Source organism: Rana temporaria, chromosome 1 (genome assembly GCF_905171775.1).
Source record: "Rana temporaria chromosome 1, aRanTem1.1, whole genome shotgun sequence".
Taxonomy (NCBI): Eukaryota; Metazoa; Chordata; class Amphibia; order Anura; family Ranidae; genus Rana; species Rana temporaria.
Window position 1 is genome coordinate 144267871 of NC_053489.1, and position 22617 is coordinate 144290487.

Genomic DNA, 22617 nt, shown 5'->3' on the forward strand with positions numbered 1-22617 from the left:
CAGCGTTTGGTATGAATCATGAGGGGGAAATCCACGCCAAATTTAAAAAAAAAAAACGGCATGGGTTCCCCCCCAGGGGCATACCAGGCCCTTAGGTCTGGTATGGGTTGTAAGGAGAACCCCCCCCCTACGCCAAAAAAACGGCGTGGGGGTCCCCCTACAATCCATATCAGACCCGTATTCACACCGGCCGGTCAGGAAAGGAGTGGGGACGAGCAAGCGCCCCCCCCCCTCCTGAGCCGTACCAGGCTGCATGCCCTCAACATGGGGGGGTTGGGTGCTCTGGGGCAGGGGGGGCTCACTGTCCTAGAGCACCCTGTCCCCATGTTGATAAGGACAGGCGGGGGGCTTATCGAAATCTGGGAGCCCCCTTTAATAAGGGGGCCCCCAGATACCGGCCCCCCACCTTAGGTGAATGAATAAGGGGTACATCGTACCCCTACCCATTCACCTGGAGGCAAAGTGTCAATAAAAATAAACACATGACACAGGGTTTTAAATTTTTTTAGTCAGCTTCGGGGGTCTTCTCCGCTCTCCGGGGGTCTTCTCCGCTCTCCGGGGGTCTTCCCCACTCTCCGGGGTCTTCTCCACTCTCCGGGGGGTCTTCTTCCATCTTCTCCACTCTCTGCTGTCGTCTCGGCACTCCCCGGTTCTTCCCCCCGCTCGCTCTCCGGTGCCTTCTCCTTCAGGGCTGGCCGCTGCTATCTTTGTGTTAGCTCAATTACTAGCGGTGACGCAGCCCGCTCTTCCCGCTGTAATGCCGGGTGCGTGGCTCGCACCGATTTATATAGGCCTCTTATGATGTCACAGTCCCATCATGCTCCGGGAACCTACCAACGTGGAAGGCAGTGCTGGAAAATAATGGTGGCCACACAAAATATTGACACTTTGGGCTCAATTTGGACATTTTCACTTAGGGATGTACTCACTTTTTTTGATAGCGGTTTAGACATTATTCGCTGTGTGTCAAGTTATTTTGAGGAGACCTCAAATTTATACAAGCTGTACACTCACTACTTTACATTGTAGCAAAGTGTAATTTCTTCAGTGTTGTCACATGAAAAGATATAATAAAATATTTACAAAAATGTGAGGGGTGTACTCACTTTTGTGAGATACTGTATATTCCGTTTGAGCACCATGTTTTAGAATCTTATGTAACAGTTGGTTTATTATAGTTTTATGAAATTTAATTTACAGTATTTTACTAATTAGCATACTTGCAAAGTAATATTTTATTTCTTACTTTTGTTTGAGCTTTAATTTCAATGCCTACTTTGTATTTCTCTGTAATATATGTTCATAAAAATGTAAATTCATTAACTCTTTTAACCACTTCCCGACGGCCGTACGAATATGTGCGGCCGCAGGGTGGTTCTAAATCTCTAACAGGACGCATATATGCGTCCTCCGCTCTTCCAGACCACTAAAGGGAGCGCGCGCGTGCCCGCCGCATTCCTGAGATATCGATGCGTGTGCCTGGCGGCCGCGATGTCCGCCAGGCACTCGCGATCGGCGGCTACAGGGACAAGACGTGGAGCTCTGTGTGTAAACACAGAGCTCCACGTCCTGTCAGGGAGAGAGGAGACCGATCTGTGTCTCTTGTACATAGGGACACAGCATCGGTCACCTCCCCCAGTCACCCCCCTCCCCCCACAGTTAGAACACACCCAGGGAATACATTTAACCCCTTCCATGCCCCCCTAGTGTTAACCCCTTCACTGCCAGTCACATTTATACAGTAATCGGTGCATTTTTATAGCACTGATCGCAGTATAAATGTGAATGGCGCCAAAAATGTGTCAAAAGTGTCCGATGTGTCCGCCATAACGTCGCAGTCCCAATAAAAATCGCAGATCGCCGCCATTACTAGTAATAAAAAATTATAATAAAAATGAATAATAATTCTGTCCCCTATTTTGTAAGCGATATAACTTTTGCGCAAACCAGTCGCTTATTGCGATTTTTTTTTTTTACCAAAAATATGTAGAAGAATTCGTATTGGCCTAAACTGAGAGAAAAAATTATATTTTTTTTAAAAAAAAATTGGATATTTATTATAGTAACAAGTAAAAAATATTGACTTTTTTTCAAAATTGTCGCTCTTTTTTTGTTTATGGCGCAAAAAATAAAAAACGCAGAGGTGATCAAATACCACCAAAAGAAAGCTCTATTTGTGGGGAAAAAAGGACGCCAATTTTGTTTGGGAGCCACATCGCACGACCGCGCAATTGTCAGTTAAAGCGACGCAGTGCCAGAAGCTGAAATTTCACCTGGTCAGGAAGGGGTATACGTGCCCAGTAAGGAAGTGGTTAAATTCATTATTTCTTATTGCAGTACTCTACAGTTTGCTGCCTTTCAAAGCTGCACATGGTTTTCTTTTTACTGATTTTAGGGCCTGTAGTTTTTGACAAATGAAACCTTCTCATAAAACATACGTAAACTGTAACATTGAACTTTCCTTTTTAAATATATAGTTGAAAGCATTTTGTTCTATCTATTTGATACATAAAGAAGGCACAGAGCCGCAAACACAATACACATTTTACTGCAGATGGAGCTCCTTGCTTCTTTCAACATATTTTGAATTGCCACCTTTCAGGGGGGGAGGAGTGGGGACAGGTATCCTTTCCCACTTCCGGGATTCCGGGCCATGGCCTGTGACGCCCGCGCGGGGCTCCCTTCTCCTCCCCAGCTGCTGGGCCAGTAGGAGAGAGGAGCATGTGCAGTAAGGTTCTCGGCGTGAAGATGAAAGGCTACACTGCCGGGTACCCTTACCCGGGTGCCGACATCGCTGGACTCCAGGACAGGTAAGTGTACATTTCTTAAAATCCAGCAGCTGCAGTATGTGTAGCTGCTGGTTTTTAATTTAGTTCTTTGGGGCGGAACACTGCTTTAATTGAGTAAATGACCACCAATAATGAAGAGAAGTGACAGCTTGTAGCTTTCAAACTCCAGAGGGAGTGCAAGTCATCACCAACATTAGGAATCCTATGGGACATTCAGCGTGTGCAGTGCGGCCATCAACTTGTGCAACCAGCACTGTGTGAATTGCAGCCCGAAGTTGAGGAGTCCTTTAAATTGTTTAGTTACAGTTTATTGGGGTATCCCATGCTCCATATCCCCATCCAAGTTCATGTACCGATAAAAAACCTTAAAATAAGCCCTACACTGTTTCCTGAGTCAGTGGAAGAATTAAGAAAACGCTGTGTGCCTTGCTGTGTGTGCCCTAGTGAGAGAAAAAGAGCCAAATTCATCTCATTTGGGGGTGTGCTTCATGATGGCAACGTTCCAGTGTCCCCAAAGTCAGAATGTTTTTCTTACTTTAAAGCCAAAATCAGGAGTTTTTTTATGCTTTATTTTAGGGTTTAATGTGATGCTGTCATAGGGTGGAAGCTCTTTGATTATCTTTCATATAGCATCTAAGGCTGGGCTATATGTAGTTACTAGCGGTATGTGGCTTTTGTCTCTCTATATTGTAGCATACTTTAACTTTGGAGTTTCACTGTTGTGTTTATATATACCAAAAAGTGCAGTGCTAAAAACACAGTAAATAACAAAGAGGTGTAAACTTATAAAACTATAAATCATTAGTGATAAATGGGGGAAAAAAAACGTAATACCAAAATGTTTTTTTTTTTTTTTTTCAAAAAGTCCACCATACTAGTCCATCATAAACAGAAAAGTGATTCTCTGTCATGCTCTGTGATGTAAAACACCTGGTGAAAGGTCCGTCGTGGCTAACTGAAAAGATGATGTGCAATGTTCCCCGACCAAAAAGTGTGTTGCAGCTTCTTACCAGAAGGTATTGACCACTGTGCTACAGATGGTCAAAAAAGGGATTAAGGTCTCCTTTCCGACCGTTCAGTCTCCACAGTCTGTGCCAATGACAAGTGTCTCCAAAAATGCGCAGGTGTAAGGCATTTCTCCAGGCTCACCCCGGACACAATCCCGACCATTCAATAGGATCAAACGTGCAGGGTGACGTCACTGTCATAGCCCCCACCCTACGCGTTTTGTCATAGATGACATCATATGGTGGGCGGGCTAGAAAACTGTAGTGTTTATACTAGGTTTAATGATTCTTATCACTGTAGATCCTAATCTCCAGAAAGAATGAACTACATTGGAAATACTACAGGCATACTCTGTACCATACACAATTTACATAGATTAGCATAGGTATCTGGACCAAAATCTTTTCTGCCAGAAAAATTGTACATTTCTTCCAGACACCCTGTCATTTTCTAAATACTTTTTCACACTTTTGTCAAAACATTACACCTTCTTTAAGACAGAAGGAACAGGAACTTGCAGTACAACCCCAATTCCCAAAAAGTTGTGAGGCCATGTATAATCTACATACAAGGAAAAATTCTCATAAACTCATAAAATGTACAATTTTAGGAAAAAAAAGGGACATTTTGAAATTGATGGCAGCAACACATCTCAAAAAAAGTTGGCACAGAACAACAAAAAGCTGGCAAAGTAAGTGGTACTAACAAGGAAGAGCTGGAAGAACATTTTGCAACCAATTAGGTCAGTTGCAAATTTTTAGAAGTAGTTTTTCACAGATTGGTGAACCTCTGCCCATCTTTACTTTTGACACACTCTGACTCACTAACATGCTTAGTGACCTGTTGCCAATTACAGGCAGTGCCCTACTTACAAACATCTGACTTACAAATGTCTCCTACTTACAAACAGAGGGAGAGAACAGGAGGTGAGAAGAAATCTACCCCTAGGAAGGGAAATTCTCTCCTGTAAGAGTTAATATGGAAAAAAGTTGTCTCCTCTCCACGGATTCTTTATCACCAGTCCATCTTTCCCCAACAACCCAACATTTTCAAAATCCAATTGTCTTTGGGATAGAAAGTGAGGTGAAATCTTCTGAAAGAGGGCACAGACGGCAAAACAAACGTTACAGAGGTGATAACCCTTCCCTGTGCTATCCAAAAAGCTTAAAAATAGATTTTTGGGCTGGAGCTACACAAACAATGTACCTGTTCCAAATTACAAACAGATTCATCTTAAGAAAAAGCTTACAGTCCCTATCTTGTTTGTTAGCCGAGGACTGCCTGTAAACAAATTAGCTGCAAAATATTCTTCCAGCTCTTCCTTGTTAGTATCACTTACTTAGCCAGCTTTTTGTTTCTCTGTCCCAGCTTTTTTGAGACATGTTTCTGCCATCAATTTCAAACCTACCTTATTTTTTCCTAAAATGGTACATTTTATCAGTTTAAACATGTGATATATTTTCTGTTGTGGATAAAATATGTGCTTTTGAGACTTGAAAATCCATTGTATTTAGTTTTTATGTAGATTTTACATGGTGTTCCAACTTTTTAGGAATTTGGGTTGTACTAATGAGATATTCTTTGCACTTTTCCTCCAATCAACATGCTCCATGCATTAGATTCACAACTCTATACAGTACAGCAGGGGTCTCCAAACTTTTCAAACAAAGGGCCACTTTAATGTCCTCCAGAACTTAGGAGGGCCGGATTGTGGCCAACGGGGGCAGAAAATGTCCCGGGCCCAGCACCGGTAAGAATAAATGTGGCCTCAGGGTTGGTGGTCAGTAGGAGGAGGAGTAGGGCCCCTATTAGTAGGAGGAATAGTATCCCATCATTGATATCAGTAGAAGAAATAGCGCCCCCTTGTTGGTGTCAGTGGAAGAAATAGTGCCTCGTATCAGTGGGAGGAATAGTGCCCCAAGGGCCGCATAAAGGCTAGCAAAGGGCCACATCTGGCCCTCTGGCTGCAGTTTGGAGACCCCTGCAGTACAGGAAAGGAAAATTGAGTTCTAGTGCTGCTTTTTACTCCTCCCTTCTCTTCTGTAGCTTTGAGGTTCTAAAGACGCAAGATATTGTAATTTTTTTTATTTTCTTCTTTTTAATAAAGTTCATGGACATGTTTTCTTTTTCAACCATACTCTGTATGTAACTATAGTTTCTTTACTCTCTCTTGTTGTAACCATTACAGTGACATTTTCAGAGTCTAGCATTTTCATGTTGTATGCATTGAAGATACAATACATTAGATATTATTATTATATTTCTATACCCGATTTATATAGCGCCAACATTTTATGCATCGCTTTACAATGTAGAGGGGGGGAAGCACAATTACAGTACAGTCCAATACAGAAGATACCAGAGGGCCCTGCTTGTAGAGCTTACATTATAAAGGGAGGGGGTGGTGGTACAAAAGAATAGCATTGTGGTTTTATATATTAATAGTTCAAAGATCAATACTCTTCAATAACTCACAGCTAAACAATGGATATTGGTTTTCAGCACATTATTGTAGGAAGACAAATAGATTTTGATTTCTGATTGGTTGCTATGGTTTCTGCACATAGCACATCCCTTTTTGCCCTTGGTATGTAAGTGAAACATGTGAATATATATTTAGTTGAGAGCATTGTTTAAGTCATTGCACTATATTATCCTTTGTATCTGCTATGTTGTTTGATGAATCTCTCACATTAATTTGGAGCAGAGCAGTAGTGCCCAGGTCTCCTTCATATGACATTCCCACATAATCATTAAGCCGCTAATAGAAATGTAGTGACTATTCCAGCTTTGTCAGGTTCATCTTATTTATGGACTTGTAGCAGATTTTAGCTTTGTGCTATTAGAAGCGTATCGGTAGGGCTTTAAAGGCAATCTTTTAGCATTGAAATGTTGGAGTGGCCAATGCTGAATTGCTTTTGAAGGTGTATACTCTAGTCCTGTTAAATATGTGCATAGCAGATGTCTTGACACCTCATATGGACTCGCTTGTTCCAGGTCAGAGACTCACAATGTGAGGAACAAAGGTCACAAATGGTAACCCCAAACCATGCTTTTGGACACATGAAGGGACAGGGTCTGGATTTAGAAAAAATAATTGCCCAGCACCAATCGCCCCCAGCTATTTAATATAACCTAAGCTTCAACCTCCCCTCAGATGCCTACTACTTCTATCTGTGTGTGTGTGTGTTTGTGTGTGTGTGTGTGTGTGTGTGTGTGTGTATATGTATGTATGTGAGTGTGTGTGTATAAATAAATATATTTATAAATCTTGAACTTGTCCTTTAAAAAAATGTTGCTATATTTGAAATTAGGAATTCTATAGTTTGGACACTATTGAGCCTCTTTAAAATTGTTTTAGTTGCATTACATTGCTTTAAAAACTCATACATTAGAGCAGGGGTGCCCAACCTTTTGAAGAGTGAGGGCCATTTAAGCGACGTGGTAACTGGTCGCGGGCCACATTGAGTGGAGCGGACACGGATGACATGCATACTGCAGAGCGGACACGGACGCAGCCCACTCTACTCTATGGGCCCTCCGATCTGATCTGCCCAGACGGAAGGGGACAGATCTCTTTCTATTTTTTTTAGCGGATCGAATTGGAGGTAGGTGGGTGTAAATGGACACAAGTTTGTTTTCATCTGGCGCTCCACAGAGGTGAATGGAGGGTCCAATTGGGTCGGCCTGATCCTGTGAAAGGGGCCTAAGGGTGCTTTCACACTGCTGCGATGCAGTTTACCCACACCGAGGGTGCAGTGCAGTGCACCTGTGGCTTTCCTGTGGGTTAGCTGCACTTTTCTATAGATTTCTATTATATCCTGCAAGTGTGGTGCACTTTCAGAAGGTGAACCAAACCTGCAGGTACCGTATTTATCGGCGTATAACACGCACAGCCGTATAACACGCACCCTAACTTTAAGGCCCCATACTCACGAGCAAACATGTCTGCTGAAACTGGCCCGCAGGCCAGTTTCAGCAGACATGTTTGGTCGTGTGTGGGCGCGAGCGGGCCGAATTCCAGCAAACATTTGCCCGCCGGGCCTTTTCCCAGCGGACAAATATTCCTGGACTTGTTTTAAAACAGTCCGCTGGAATCCTGCCCGCTCGGACATGTACGGTCGTCAGTACAGACCTACCGTACATGTCCAGGCGCCCGCCGTCCCTCGCATGCGTCGAATGACTTCGACGCATGCGTGGAAGCATTTTAAAGGCGGGCCGCCCACGTCGCCGCGTCATTGTCGCGGCGACACCGCGTCATCGACGCGGCGACACCGCGGACACGCCCCGCGTATTGTTTACGCGCGGACTTCTGTACGATGGTGTGTACAACCATCGTACAGAAGCCCTCTGGCAGACATGTATGGTGAAAACGGTCCGACGGACCGCTTTCACCATACATGTTTGGTCGTGAGTACCCGGCCTAAGAGGGAAGTTTCGGGAAAAAAACTTTCCACAGCCCACGGTGTATAACACGCAGGTACAGTTTACCCTTTATTTTCAGAGTAAAAAAGTGAGTGTTATATGCCAATAAATACAGTAATTACAGAAATCTACGGCTCAGTGCAAGTAACCCGCAGGCACACTGTGCTACACCTGCAGATCAGTTTAAAAGCAGCCTAGTAACCAATGCAGAAGATATGCCCATATATACACTGTAATTTTAGTAATGAACTGAAATATAATAACCGAAAATAAGTCAGGCAGAGCACATTTGGTATCACTCCGACAGGAGCCGGTACTATACAGGAAGCATTGGCTTATGTGTGTCTGCTCCACAGCCCCTTGCTTCCTCTACTTCTCGTTTCATTCACAACACCAATGCTCTGAGATAAAGGGTTGGGAACCCAAGATCTTGGCTTGCCAACCCACCATCACAGAGCAGGAGGGCTCCCCGGGCCATATGTGGCCCCCGGGCCACTGGTTGGGCACACTTGCATTAGAGCATCAATTGGCCCACCTCTCTATGGCTAAAATAATTTGGCTGATTACTAAAAGAATTCGAAAATGTTAACACGGTAAATTGTGTGAAGATTTACTTCAATTACCCAATCATGTGAAAAGTCGATCCATATTTACTTATTTTATCTGCACAAGTCATTGTGAAAAAAAATATGAACATTCTCCACTTCTTTAGTATATGGGGCTCATATTGTTAAAGGACCATCATCCTGAAAAAACTTGTATTCTGATAGCTGTATGGGGTAGATACATGTAATGATCATATTTATTCCTTCGTGATTAGGGCTGGAGCAAAATATAATGTTGCCAGTGAGGCTTTAGCAAATGCAGCATTATTTTTAATTTAAAGAGGAGCTCCAGTCATTTCTGTAGTTATTAAACGTCAGGAGCTACAAAAAGTGCAACTGCTGACTTTTGGGCTACGTTCACACTGATGCGAATTGCATGCTGGTTTCCCAGTATGCAATTTGCATGACAGGCGAGTGTGACCGGCTCTCAATGGAGCCGGTTCACACATCTCCGGGGCGGCCATTGAGCGGATTGCACAAGGGTCCTGTGCATCTTCTGGTCTGTTTCAGGTCCAAATTCAGGCAAAAATTTGGGCCTGATTCATCCCTGAAACGGAGAACAGGGACGCATCGGACCCCTGCTGTGAGCCGCATCTGAAAATAGCATGAACCCAGACTTAATAAACACATGCTCACCTGTCCCGCAATCCAGCGATATGCTCACCTGAGCCATCGCTTCTCTCCCAACATCTCTCCCTGGTGCTGGCATTTCAACTATGGCTACCCAGCTGTGACAGCTTGCGGGTTCACAGCTGGGTTTGCACTGCACATGCGTGAGTCGTGCTGTGGTCCCGCAGTCATTTGGGACATGTGACGATCGAGTCGAAACTGGGTTCCCGCTCTCCCATGAAAACCAGTGCCTTGCCAATGCAGAGTAAAGCAGCAGGTTCACTTTAATGTCTCCCTTCCCAGTAGCAAATATTATGCTTTACTCCATTCTTTTCAGCCGTCGGCAGTGAAGAGAATATCTGGTACTTCCAGGTATGGAGTAACATGTGACCCACTGCCCTTTCTCTCATCTGACAGCACACCCTGCTTGGCCCAGTGCTATCAAATTAGGTTGGGGAAAGAGTCCCCAGGTTTCCTTTTTCTGGCAACTTAACAGAACAGCAGGAAAGCGAAGCAAAGGGGAGTATGCCAAGTATTGAAAATAACCCGGTACCCCGCATAGACAAAGTGCAGGTTTATTGACAAAAAAAGACTTGCCACAACTACTAAAATACTACCACAACTACTAAAAAGTGCTCTAGTTTCTTTTACCCACTTGGTGATCACGTAAATGTGAAATAATATACTGTTATAAACAGCCATGGTCACAACCCCTGTCACTGTCACATACACTGAATAGCTTGGTTGGCATGGAAATATGAAAGATAATATAAATATTTGTATGTAAAATATAAAAGAAGGAACTTCTTTACATGTAAAAATGATTTATTATTATCAAAACATGAGATTTCTTTTTGCCCATCATTCTATTGACAGTCAACCCTAGCCTACTATAAATCATTAGAATAAAACAAAGACCTACCATATAATACACCATATCAAATCATCATACAACATAACACTCCATAAAATGGAATGATTAATATTAATATCAGGAAATAGGATCATATTTTAAAAATTAAACCATGCTATCATTTATTATGTATCACTAGCTTCTAGCCACTATTACTTTTGATCTATTTTATAAAATATAATACCCTCTACTTCATTTAACCTCTGAGAAACTCCCATTAAAATAAGTTCTATAAACATGTCACAGCCATTTAGTGACCTGCAAAGATTAGCCGCGGTGTAATAATTACATAATTACCCTCAATAGTGCATGACTTTGATGAATGAGGCACTTCAGTTCCTCATACAGACCAATAGGTTAATTAGGTTACTGTTTTGTGATTATTGTTTTGGGCAAGTTAAGGGATGAAGTATAATGAATATGCTTCCCAGAGCCACTCTGTACAATTTACATTCATGTGAAATGTAAGTGCGTCCCATGGAAATGTTTGACTTTTCTCAACATATTTGAATGGGCAAACATCCATTCAATTAGTGCTTACATATAAAGGTGATATACCGGATATACTCAAGTATAATTTTCAGCACATGTTTTTGTGCTGAAAATGCCCCCCTCAGCTTCTACTTGAGTCACCTTTTTGTTGCTGATTTCCTGGATTTGGGGACCCGGTACCGGCCAGCCGTAGGTCCCCTGGACCCCAAACTCGGAACACATGTAGCCCCACTCTTCCGCTGCAAGTGTGCAGGAAACCTACGGCCGGGGAGCATCGATTTTTCGAAGCCGGCCACCCCTTCCATAGACTCCCATGTTAAGCGGTCATTTCTCCTGTGACTTTGGGGACCCGGTACTAGCCGGGTCCATGACTAGACGTCAGTCTAGTCATGGGCACAGTGAGGCATGGACACAATGGGGCATGCACATGGACACAGTGAGGCATGAAGATGGAAATCCTAGGCTTATACTCGAGTCAATACGTTTTCCCAGTTTTTTGTGGTAAAATTAGGTGCCTCGGCTTATATTTGGGTCGGCTTATACTCGAGTATATACGTTACTTGAAAAAACCCCAAGACAAAAATGCCTTCTTAATTATTTTTTCAACAGAATATGAATAGTAATGATTTACTGGACCCTTGGCCTCGAAAGCTGGCATTGTCCTCTTTAGCAGAAATTGCTTCTTGTAGGCATTTTGCATAACTGCCCACCAGTTTCTGTCATCAACTCACTCAATGTAATTTTATGACCTTCCAGCCAGCTCTGTAGAAATTATCTGTCATTTTAAAACTACGATACTTGCTGATTATTTTTCTAACAGTGGAAAAATAAGTCTTTAAATCCCTTGCTTAACTCACATATGCATCCACAACCTTTGTGAGGGCTTTAGGGTGCATTCACACATACGATAGCACCCTGCTGGTGTTTACATGCGAGAACCTCAGTGAGAGTTTCTGCGATTAGCTGCAAGTAGACAGCCCCATTGAAAGCAATTGGAGGCTGCCAGCTCTCGCAGCTAATCGCACCCACGTGCATGTAATCTCTTATGCTGTGATCACGTGCACTACAGTACAATACATTATCCAAAGGCAAAACTTTAAAAGCCTTTACAGGTTACTATTTTAGAGTTAAACAGGAGGTCTGGTGCTAGAATTATTGCTCTCACTCAAACTGAGGTTTGTGCCGATAACACGTGGTGCGATCATCTTTTACATATGCGTGCTGGACCTACGTGTATGTGAGTGGGTAACAGGGGTGCTTTAAACTTTTTTAATTTTATTATTTATTTTATTTGCAGTTTTTTTTTGACAGGCCCCAATCTCTCTGTTCTCCAAATCAAACTGAGATCAGTTTGAATGTCTGCATACAATCCATTTAAAGTAGAAGTACAGCTAATGCTTGTTTGGCTGTACTTCTCCTGTGGAAAACAGGAGTGCAGATCGTTCTGCATTCCTGTGACCCGTTTTTAGCAGACAGCGGGCTAAAGCCCTTTGTTGGCTGATGTCAAAGAGCTGGTTCAGGCTTGGGGAAAGATTGCGACCATATGTTTGGGATCCGTCCACATGCCTGGACTGGCACCCAGCTCAGCCTCTCGGCGAGTGGTATGAACCACCTTCCACTGACTGTAAAAGTGATTTGGTGGCTGTAGAGCTTCTTGCATTAGGCTTTCTGGTAAACTGCTTCCATCCAAGGCCGTATATATATACTGCCTAAGGACGTGAAGTGGTTAAACTCACTTCTGTCAGCAACTGGAAGAAAGTCAATTTTAATAGAGTGAATTATTCTTTGCTATGTTGCAGTGTCCTTAATTATTTTAAAATTGTTAAAGAGAAACTTCAGTGAAAGACCAAACATTTTAAAACCTCCTAAACCAGCCACAGATGTTGGTGATGACATTTAGGAAATTTACACACTGCTCACTTGTGCTGTGTAGGCAGCCATTTTAGGTAAGTGCAGGTGAAGCCAGTTGCCAGGATATGCATACTAGACACACTATCACACTTACACATGCACACCGCCTGCAGTTCTGGTCATACTTGATAGAAGTAGCGATCTCCTATGCTGCCGTTGAACTGACCCGATTTCTGGAGCGCTCTCTGCAAGCAGAAATGTGTTCCTGGCCGGTGCGTTCCCCACTGCGCCCTCCAGCGATCATTCTTGCTCCATGTATCGCTCGCATTGCCAGTGTTGTTGGGCGATCGGAGGATCATTCATCCAGCCTCTAAAGGACTGGACACGCCTCTCTGCCTTGCTCCGCCCTCTTATAGATTGAGCTATATAGCCTGTGGACAAGCCTCTCTGTCCTCCTTCCCATGCCCTCTCAAAGACTCAGCTATAGCCTGTGAACACACCTTTCTGCTGTCCTTCCTCCACCCTCTCAAGCACGGAGATCTCAGGAGAAGAAAAAAAAAGCTACCTAAAGACTGGGATTTATGGTGTAGATATCCCAGGAGTCAAGAGGAGAACACACTACGTAATTTGCTTTAAGTGGTTGTATACCCAAATTTGACCCTTTTACCTACAGGTAAGCCTATAATAAGGCTTACCTGTAGGTAAAATTAATATCTCCTAAACCTGTCTCGCATGCGCGAGAGTGATGTCGTCACGGCTCCGGCCACTCACAGTGCCGAAGGCAGAAGACACGCTGAGGGCAAGATGTCAGCTCCCTCGGCGTGGACCGGGCTCTGATACGGGGGCTTCGTTCTGAGGTAAGTATTTCATAATGAGGTTGTATGCATTATGCCTTTGCCTTGCAGGTTTTTTTTTTTTTAATGTGCGGGTTTAAAACTGCTTTAAGTGATAATAGCAGGAAGTAGAGAGGGAAAATAAAAAAAGGTATGTAGAGATCTAAAAAAAAACTTTTTTAATACCCATTAGTGGTATTGGAGGGGGAAAGGATTCCAACAAGATCAACTTTAAAAAAAAGACTGAAGTTTTACTTTAAATCCCACATGAAACCATGCATTTTATTATTGTTATGCAGGCTGCATACAATGTAAAGAGTATGTGTGTTTTTATGCTTAATGTGTTAAAAGTGGTTTACCACTACATTAAGCTGCCAAATGCCTGGGACCAATAAACTGCCAAGTACAATGGTTCTGGACTATTGCCCACACAAAGTGCACATACTGACGTTTCAGCGGTCTAACACCCATTGTACAGTATTCCGATAATCAACACTCATGCTCCCTGAACATCACTTCTAACATATTAAAAAGTGTCTCTTTCTTTCCCTCTCTCCCTCTGTCCCTTCTCGTTCCCTCTCTCTCTCTGTCTCTGTGTTATGCAGCCTGACAATAACTCTTTGATGCATTTTTTTGTGAGCCTGCCACCCCTGCCACATTAACACAGCTGGGTCAAAACAACTCCACTGCCTGCTAATGGAATAATGTTGGAGCAGCACACAACTCGCTCTGCTGTCTCCTCTTATCAGTATATTTGCTATCAACGTACAATATTTATATTCATCAGAGCCTGATTGGCTCCTAGAGCTTTTCCCATCACAATCTACCTGCTTTTAGAAGCCTGATATCAGGATAATGCAGGTAATTTGGCATTGTAAAAATATCTTTATTTTTATTGTAAACCTAACTGCATTGAGTGCTGTTCTGTTACGTTTGCCTCTTCTGTTACATTCAGCTTTAAAGTGTGTCTAAACCCAAAAACAAGAATGAAATGATATAACACAGCTTAGTAGTCCTTAGATGTGGTGGCGGGTGGTTTATTTTTTCTGTCTTTTTTTGTTTTATTTTCACCTGGTAATCCTATGAATTACAGACTTAATGCCTCTGGGTGGCTACACTCACTCCTGCACTGTATCTATGGACAAACAAATTGCAGCAGGGCCTTTTGACAAAAGAGGAATTACGTCTTGCGACCTTAGAGTTTAACAATATAAGGTGTCAAGTAATCTTCATGAATGTGGAGATTTGAGTTGATGAATGAAGTGTGTGTCTGAGTGTCCCTGCGGCTTTCGATCTTGATCCTATATATCATTTTGGACAATAGGCTCATAAAAATTATAATAAGCCTAGCTCAGAAGGTGTAACTACTTTTTCCATTGGTTTGAAGATCTATTAATTACCTTATTGTAGATGTAGGTTATACCTATTTCAACCACCAGGTTTGTCAAAGGGCAGAAATACTTGTTCTGAACTATCTAAGTAATATGTTTAATCTTCATAATGTAAATTGGCTTTTATAGTGTTTCTGGAATGTGTGTGTGTGTGTATATGTATGTATATATATAATATATATTATGCATTCTGGTTACCAGTACAATGTGAGGGTACAGACAGTCGTGTATTTAGGTTTTGTGCTGCCCTAGGCCTGACTAAACTTGTGCACCCCCTAATTTAAATATGACCCACCCCTTCCTGTCAAGGCCACACCCCTTTCTGTTTAAGACCTTTTCGAGTGGGGACACTAGTTTTGAGGGCCTTTGGGGGGGAATAGATTCCCTTAATTTGCATAGATTTCCTCTCACTTCCTGTTTGGCTATGGGGCAGGAAGTGAAGGGAAATCTCTGCAATGGGACAGGGATGGTAACAAAAAAACTGACGGGGGCTATAACCCTTTCTTACTCTGATAATTTTATGGAGAGGACTAAGAAGATATAACCATGCCAGTGGTGCAGCAGAAAACATATAGCACATTTAAGAAGGATTGTGGTCCAGGATAATAGGACAGTTAAAATTAGAAGCAGCCCCCCCCCCACACACACAGTTGCGGAATGCCAGCCGCCCGCATACTGGAAGCAGTGTGGCCGCTTTATGGGGGCGCTAGACTAATTTGCCTCTCAGCCCAGTCCACCCCATACGTGGACTTTTTTTGTGCTACACAGTCCACCCCATAAGTGGACTTTTTTCGTGCTGCCCCCCTGCAAAGTGCTGCCCTAGGCCTGGGCATTGTTGGCATAGGCCAGGATACAGCATTGGGTACAGAGTACAATTTTACTCATCAATATCACATAAAATTTACATTTTCTGGTTTATTAGATAAAAGGACCTGATACCACTAAGATAAGTTGACAATACAACCACCTGACTGATTGCTCTCCAGATGAAATACATGTTTGTAGACAGAGACTATTGTGAAAACTCCAAGGCCCCGTACTCACGACCAAACATGTCTGCTGAAACTGGTCCGCAGGCCAGTTTCAGCAGACATGTTTGGTCGTGTGTGGGCGCGAGTGGGCCGAATTCCAGCAAACATTTGCCCGCCGGGCCTTTTTTTCCTGCCCGCTCGGACATGTACGGTCGTCAGTACAGACCTACTGTACATGTCCGAGCGCCCGCCGTCCCTCGCATGCTTAGAATGACTTCGACGCATGCGTGGAAGCATTTTAAAGGCGGGCCGCCCACGTCGCTGCGTCATTGTCGCGGCGACACCGCGTCATCGACGCGGCGACACCGCGGACACGCCCCGCGTATTGTTTACGCGCGGACTTCTGTACGATGGTGTGTACAACCATCGTACAGAAGCCCTCTGGCAGACATGTATGGTGAAAACGGTCCGACGGACCGCTTTCACCATACATGTTTGGTCGTGAGTACCCGGCCCAAGAGTCATTTGTCCAGCTGAATACTATCTAAATAGACTGGCCAAAGTCAATTTTAAGCAACTCAAATGAATATTTGATTTTCACTTAGAAATATTTTAAAAAGTATACCAATCATTGTTGTGATATATCGTGACTATGTCTACATAAATATATGACCATATAGCATGTGTTTGTACCTAGATGAATAAGTAGTCATAGTATCTACAAGAGCAACACATTTATCCATAATTAGTAATTCCTTTTTGTTTTTTTGGTTTCCAGCTTTGCAAACAGTTTGTTTATAGTGTTTAAGGATAGGATTCATTAAAAGTTTAGAAACAGCTGAAGTCATTGTGACCCTTTTTTCACTTTTCTCTCATGGGGCTCATTGTATATAAAAATTAAAAGATATTATTTCTTCTCAAAAGGTCTAACAATACTCACCAACCACTTTATTAGGTATACCTGTTCAGTTGTACGGTAACACAAATTGTTAATCAGTCAATCACATGGCAGCTACTTAATGCATTTAGGCATCTGGATGTGGTGAAGATGACTTGCTGAAGTTCAAACCGAGCATCAGAATGGGGAAGAAAGGGGATTTAAGTGACTTTGAACATGGCATGGTTGTTGGTGCCAGATGGGCTGGTCTGAGTATTTCAAAAACTGCTGATCTGGTGGGATCTGCTCACACAACCATCTGTAGGGTTTAAAGAGAATGGTCCAAAAAAGAGAAAATATCCAGTGAGCGGTAGTTGTGTCGCCGAAAATGAATTGTTGATATCAGAGGTCAGAGAGGAATGGGCAGACTGGTTCGAGGTGATAGAAAGGAAGCAATAACTCAAATAACCACCCGTTACAACCAAGGTATGCAGAATACTATCTCTGAAAGCACAACATAGCGACCCTTAAAGCAGATGGGCCACAGCAGCAGAAGACCACACCAGGTGCCACTACTGTCAGCTAAGAACAGGAAACTGAGGCTACAATTCGCACAGGTTCACCAAAATTGTACAATAGAAGATTGGAAAAACGTTGCCTGGTCTGATGAATCTCAATTTCAGCTGTATCATTTAGATAGTAGGGTCAGAATTTGGCGTAAACATGACAGCATGGATCCATCCTGCCTTGTATCAACAGTTCAGGTTGGTGGTGTATTGGTAGGGGGGATATTTTCTTGGCACACTTTGGGGCCCTTAGTACCAACTGAGCATGGTTTAAATGCAATGGCCTACCTGAGTATTCTTGCTGACCATGTCCATCCCTTTATGACTACAGTATATTCATCTTCTGATGGCTCCTTCCAGCAGGATAATGCACCATGTCACAAAGCTCAAATCATCTCACCACTGGTTTCTGAAGATTGCAATGAGTTCACTGTACTCCAATGGCCTCCAAAGTCATCAGATCTCAATCCAATAGAGCACCTTTGGGATGTGGTGGAATGGGATATTCGCATTATGGATGTGCAGCCGACAAATTTGCAGCAGAATCTGAGGAATGTTTTCAACAGCTTGTTGAATCTATGCCAGGAAGAATTAAGGTAGTTCTGAAAGCAAAAGGGGGTCAAACCCGGTACTAGCAAGGTGTACCTAATAAAGTGGCCGGTGAGTGTGTGTGTGTTGAGGGTAGGACGTACAGGTATCTATTGTAATGTTATTTTTCAAACTGCTATATGCTCCTTCACTGGTTTCATTTAAAAGATAACAAAGAGGCATTGAGAGGCCAGAAGTGGTGACTTGACTTTAAGCTGAACTGTTGATTAATGACCATTCATTGACCTTGTGAAACTAATTAAATTATGATGATTGTGATCAGATTATGCTGTTATCTGGTAACAAATGATTGTAATGTATTTTGTTTGATAATGAATCTGTTTTATTGCTTTATTTTCCCTCTTGCTAACTTAATCCACATGTATTTGTTTAGTTTCTGTTGTAAATGTTTGCCAAATAAATTCATTATGTGTGAATGAACATTTAAATAAGGAAGGACTCATTTTGTCGTAATACCAATTGTTTATTTTTCAGCATTACAAAAACCTATAGTTTTTTATTTTTTTGTATTAAAAGAGAAGTGCGAGTTTACAAAAAAATGAATATTCATACTTGCCTAGATAGCTGCAGCATCAGTCTGATGCTGCAGCTGTTCCCCCGCTGGCTCTGCACTGAGAACTGAGCGTTCCCATGACTAAGCTCTGGGGGACGAGCGAAATGCGTTGGGAATGTAGCCTGTCAGCAGCCCAGGCTGAGGTTGTCGCTTTTATCACACCACTCCGTGGATGTGCGGCACTAGGGATTCTCTCCTCCTTTCCTTTAGTGACAACAGGAGCTCGGAAGAGCTTCATTCCCTTGCTGACTCTCTCGCAGCAGTGAATGCAGAACCATCCACATCACCCCCCACATTGACATACAAGCCTGAGCGGCACAGCAACCAACCATGCGAGAACAGCAAATGGTAAATGCGCTTTGCGCCATAAACAGCGCTTGCTCACAACCTTTTGTATTAGGATCTCATTGTCTTTTATAAGTATGAGACGAGACTAGTTGCACAATTAGTAGAACCCCTTCTACACTCACCAGAGAACACAGTGGGGGGGGGGGATACTGCCAGTCCAACTTCATCCCTTTGAGTCATACACCATGCAGTTGTTGACTTCCAATCGATATTATTTATCCTGCAGCTTGCCTCCCACACATCCATACCTTTCATATCTGTGCCAAAATAAATAAACATATATGTATATATTTAAATAACAATGTTTAGCTAAGCGAAGAGATGTGGAGGAGGAGAACTACAAGAAACAGCAGAACCGCTGCTTTGACAACCCACGGCCCGTCTCTATGTTTTTTTGAGGACATGCTAAACTTTTACTTGTTATAGAGCTTTAATAAAAATGCTGGTTTTTATTGTAGGTTGACAATTGTCAAAAAATGGAAACATGTATATTTTGTAATATTTAATTTGTTATTTTTAATGCTGTAATTGTATAGAACAGTTACAGTACTAAACAGAGGCGCATCGCTATTGTCAAACTGATCTGATCTAGACTATTGTAAAACAAGATATAGACTTGAAAGTAATTCTTGTAATCAGCCCATATTAAGAAAAGTAACACTTTTTCTTATTGCAGGCCAATAGTTACCTTCCTGACAGTCCTCAGCCACCTGCTACCTCTGGAAATCGGAGAACATATGATAATGCCCCTTACCTCCCTCAATACATTTCTCTGTTCAGCTAATTTTCAGAGTTCAGTGTTGTCAGGTTAGGGTGACGTGGTGTTCACATGCAAAGTACTTTGTATATTTGGATTTTATTACAAAAAAATAAATATGCACAGGAGTGTCTGGGGACTGTGCAGTTGATGAGGTTGCTGCAGAAACATGGATGATGCTTAGTTAACCTTTAAAGTACAGCTTATGTTAAGGGCACTCTTTGTCAGTGATAGATGATTGCTGGTGTATGTTGGTTAGAAACCAGCACCTGTTGAACAAATGTTGAGATACATCTTCCCTAGGCCAGCAGATTCACAATAGCCTCTCTTGTTGAGGGGTCACCGTTTAACACAGAGTTAAATTGTCTAGTGACAATTAAATTGTGCTTTGCAGAAGACATAATTACAGAAACCTCAGGCATATCACAAATGACTTCAAGGCCATCTGCAATCACTTACTAATGCTATGCCATTGGATATCATTCCAAGCTGTTTGTCATTGCCTGCACAAGATCACCAATTAAAAACTCCTCAACAATTAGAAGAATCATTATATCATATATCAAAGGCACACAAGACAAAGTCAATGAGCTTTTGAAACAATTCTGTTGAAGCAATATGTTAGGTCTGTAATGGATATCTGCTTAGTACTGCTTAACACGTGAAGACCGGCTGATCCCTACCCAAGGACTGGAGTTAAGAAACATAGTTATTTGGTTCTCGTCCAAGTTTTTGTATTGCCTGTCAGTTTGTATTTTGGGAATCATGAAGACGTACGTGCATAATTGTGGTGCTGAAATCTCTAAAAATATCTTCTTAGAATAGATGCCGTCATTTCCTATGGGTATTAATGAGTGAAAAACGAGGGCTTATTCTGTCGCTTTTCTGTCTACTTGTCAATCAATGGCATACCAACATGCCACTTTTTATTTTTCACTGTCCATCTTGTCATCTCCCACATTCTCCAAGATTGAAAAAATATAGAGAAACTTAGTCACAAATGTGCCTGTTCTAAAGATTTACTGTTGTCACTACCGCAGATCTATTTCTAAACAGCGTAGCGAAGCTCTCTCTATTTATATTAGTTTTACCGGTGTGGAACAATACCGCACAGTTTTTACTCTTTTCAAGCAATTAAAATGGCTATTGCCTACACATAATATACACACATGCAGATATATTTTATTTTCTTCTTCAATATTTTTGTTTAATTAACAATTTTCAAAGTATCTAGCAGAGAAAGAGAAGACTGAAACGTAACATTTTACAGGTAATATAATTGATGAAGACAAAACAATAGAGTATGAATATGCATAAAGAGTTACAAATGTTATGCCGCGTACACATGAACGGATTTTCCTCTGGAAAAAAATCGGATGGTTTTTCGGACGAAATAACGCTCACGCTTGGCTTGCATACACACGGTCACACCAAATTCCGACCCTCAAGAACATGGTGACATGCAACATTACGACGAGCCGAGAAAAATGAAGTTCAATGCTTCCGAGCATGTGCCGAATTGTTTCTGAGCATGCATGTTTTTTCCCGTCGGAATTCCATACATAGGAACAGATTTTCCGATAGGAATTTTTTCCGTCGGAAAAATAGAGAACATGTTCTCTATCTAAGTCCGTCAGAATTTCCAACGGAAAAAGTCAGATGGGGTATACACACGGTCGGAATATCTGATGAAAAGCTCCCATTGGACTTTTTCCATCGGAAATTACGACCGTGTGTACAGGGCATAACACTATGAGACTTTAGTGACAATAAAAAATGAAGATTTAAAGGGTTGGAGTTATTGTTAGAAATTACATGTTTGAAGGGTTAGAACTGGGACAGAAGGGGGGTATCCTGGGGCCACAGGTGGGATCCAAGTCCTGATATTATGACATATACACTGCATAAAGAGATCAAGTGGGTGCCAGTCAAAATTGCTTGATAGATAGTGATTTGTGGATCTCAAGTTTTCATGAACTTGGGCATGGTGTCCAATAGTTTTGCCATAGTTCTTTTTTATTGGAGAATGTCCAGTGAATTCAGGATTTGACTTCAACTAGTGGAAGTTTATTGGAAATCAATGACTTTTGTCTGTGTTTCTGATAATAATATTTATTCGTTTTACCTGTTTTTTTCATTATGTTGTTATTTATAAAGGAAGGTGTGTAAAGTAGGGTATCCAACACAACTGCATCCAATTTTAACCATATTATAAATCAATGCAGGCATTTACAAACCTAGGTCAGATATTGATTGCCGTCAGTGATTCCCATTGGTGAGATTCCCTTACTTTCTATTGGAACACAAAAACAGGCCGTAAAATAAAATCTCCCAAGCAGGGTGAACCCCCATTGGTTCAATGCCCTTATTTTTTTATTGTAACACATGAACAGGCCATTATATCAAATCCCCTAAGGAGGGTGCAAAAATAGCTTGGATATTTATTTCGGTCAGTGATCCCCATTGGTATGATGACCTTTTTTTTTTGGACACAAGAACAGCAAGTGATATAACATCTCCCTAGAATGGTGCACAAATAGGTTAGATATTCATTGCTGTCAGTGATCCCTGTTGGTGAGATGCTCTTACTTTCTATTTGAACACTAAAACAGGACATGAGATAAAATCTCCCCAGCAGGGTGCAAACCTGGGTCACATATTTATTGTTGTCATTGATCCCCATTGTGAAATGCCCTTCCTTTCCATTTGGACACAAGAGCAGGAAGTGAGATTCCCAACATTTCCCCAGCAGGGATATCGCCGGCAATTTTTTGTGGAGTAAAGTGGAGTCCCACCCAAAAATTGAACTTCTGCTTTTTGGAATTCCTCCCCCCCCTCCAGTGTCACATTTGGCACCTTTCAGGGGGGAGGAATGAGCAGATACCTGTGTAATCCAGGTATTTGCTGTCGCTTTCCGGGCATAGATCACTGCGGTGACCTGCGCCACGTCCGGTGCCTACTTCTCCCCCCCCCTCCGCTGTCTTCTGGGAGACACACAGGTCACAGAATACAGCCGAGAC

The 22617-nt window shown here is 42.3% G+C and overlaps 1 protein-coding gene across 2 annotated transcripts in view; it reads left to right on the top strand.

The window, feature by feature from the left end:
* The window catches only part of COMMD10 (COMM domain containing 10), a 558588-nt gene that overhangs the window by 63559 nt on the left and 472412 nt on the right, over positions 1 to 22617 (top strand). The window lies entirely within an intron of this gene.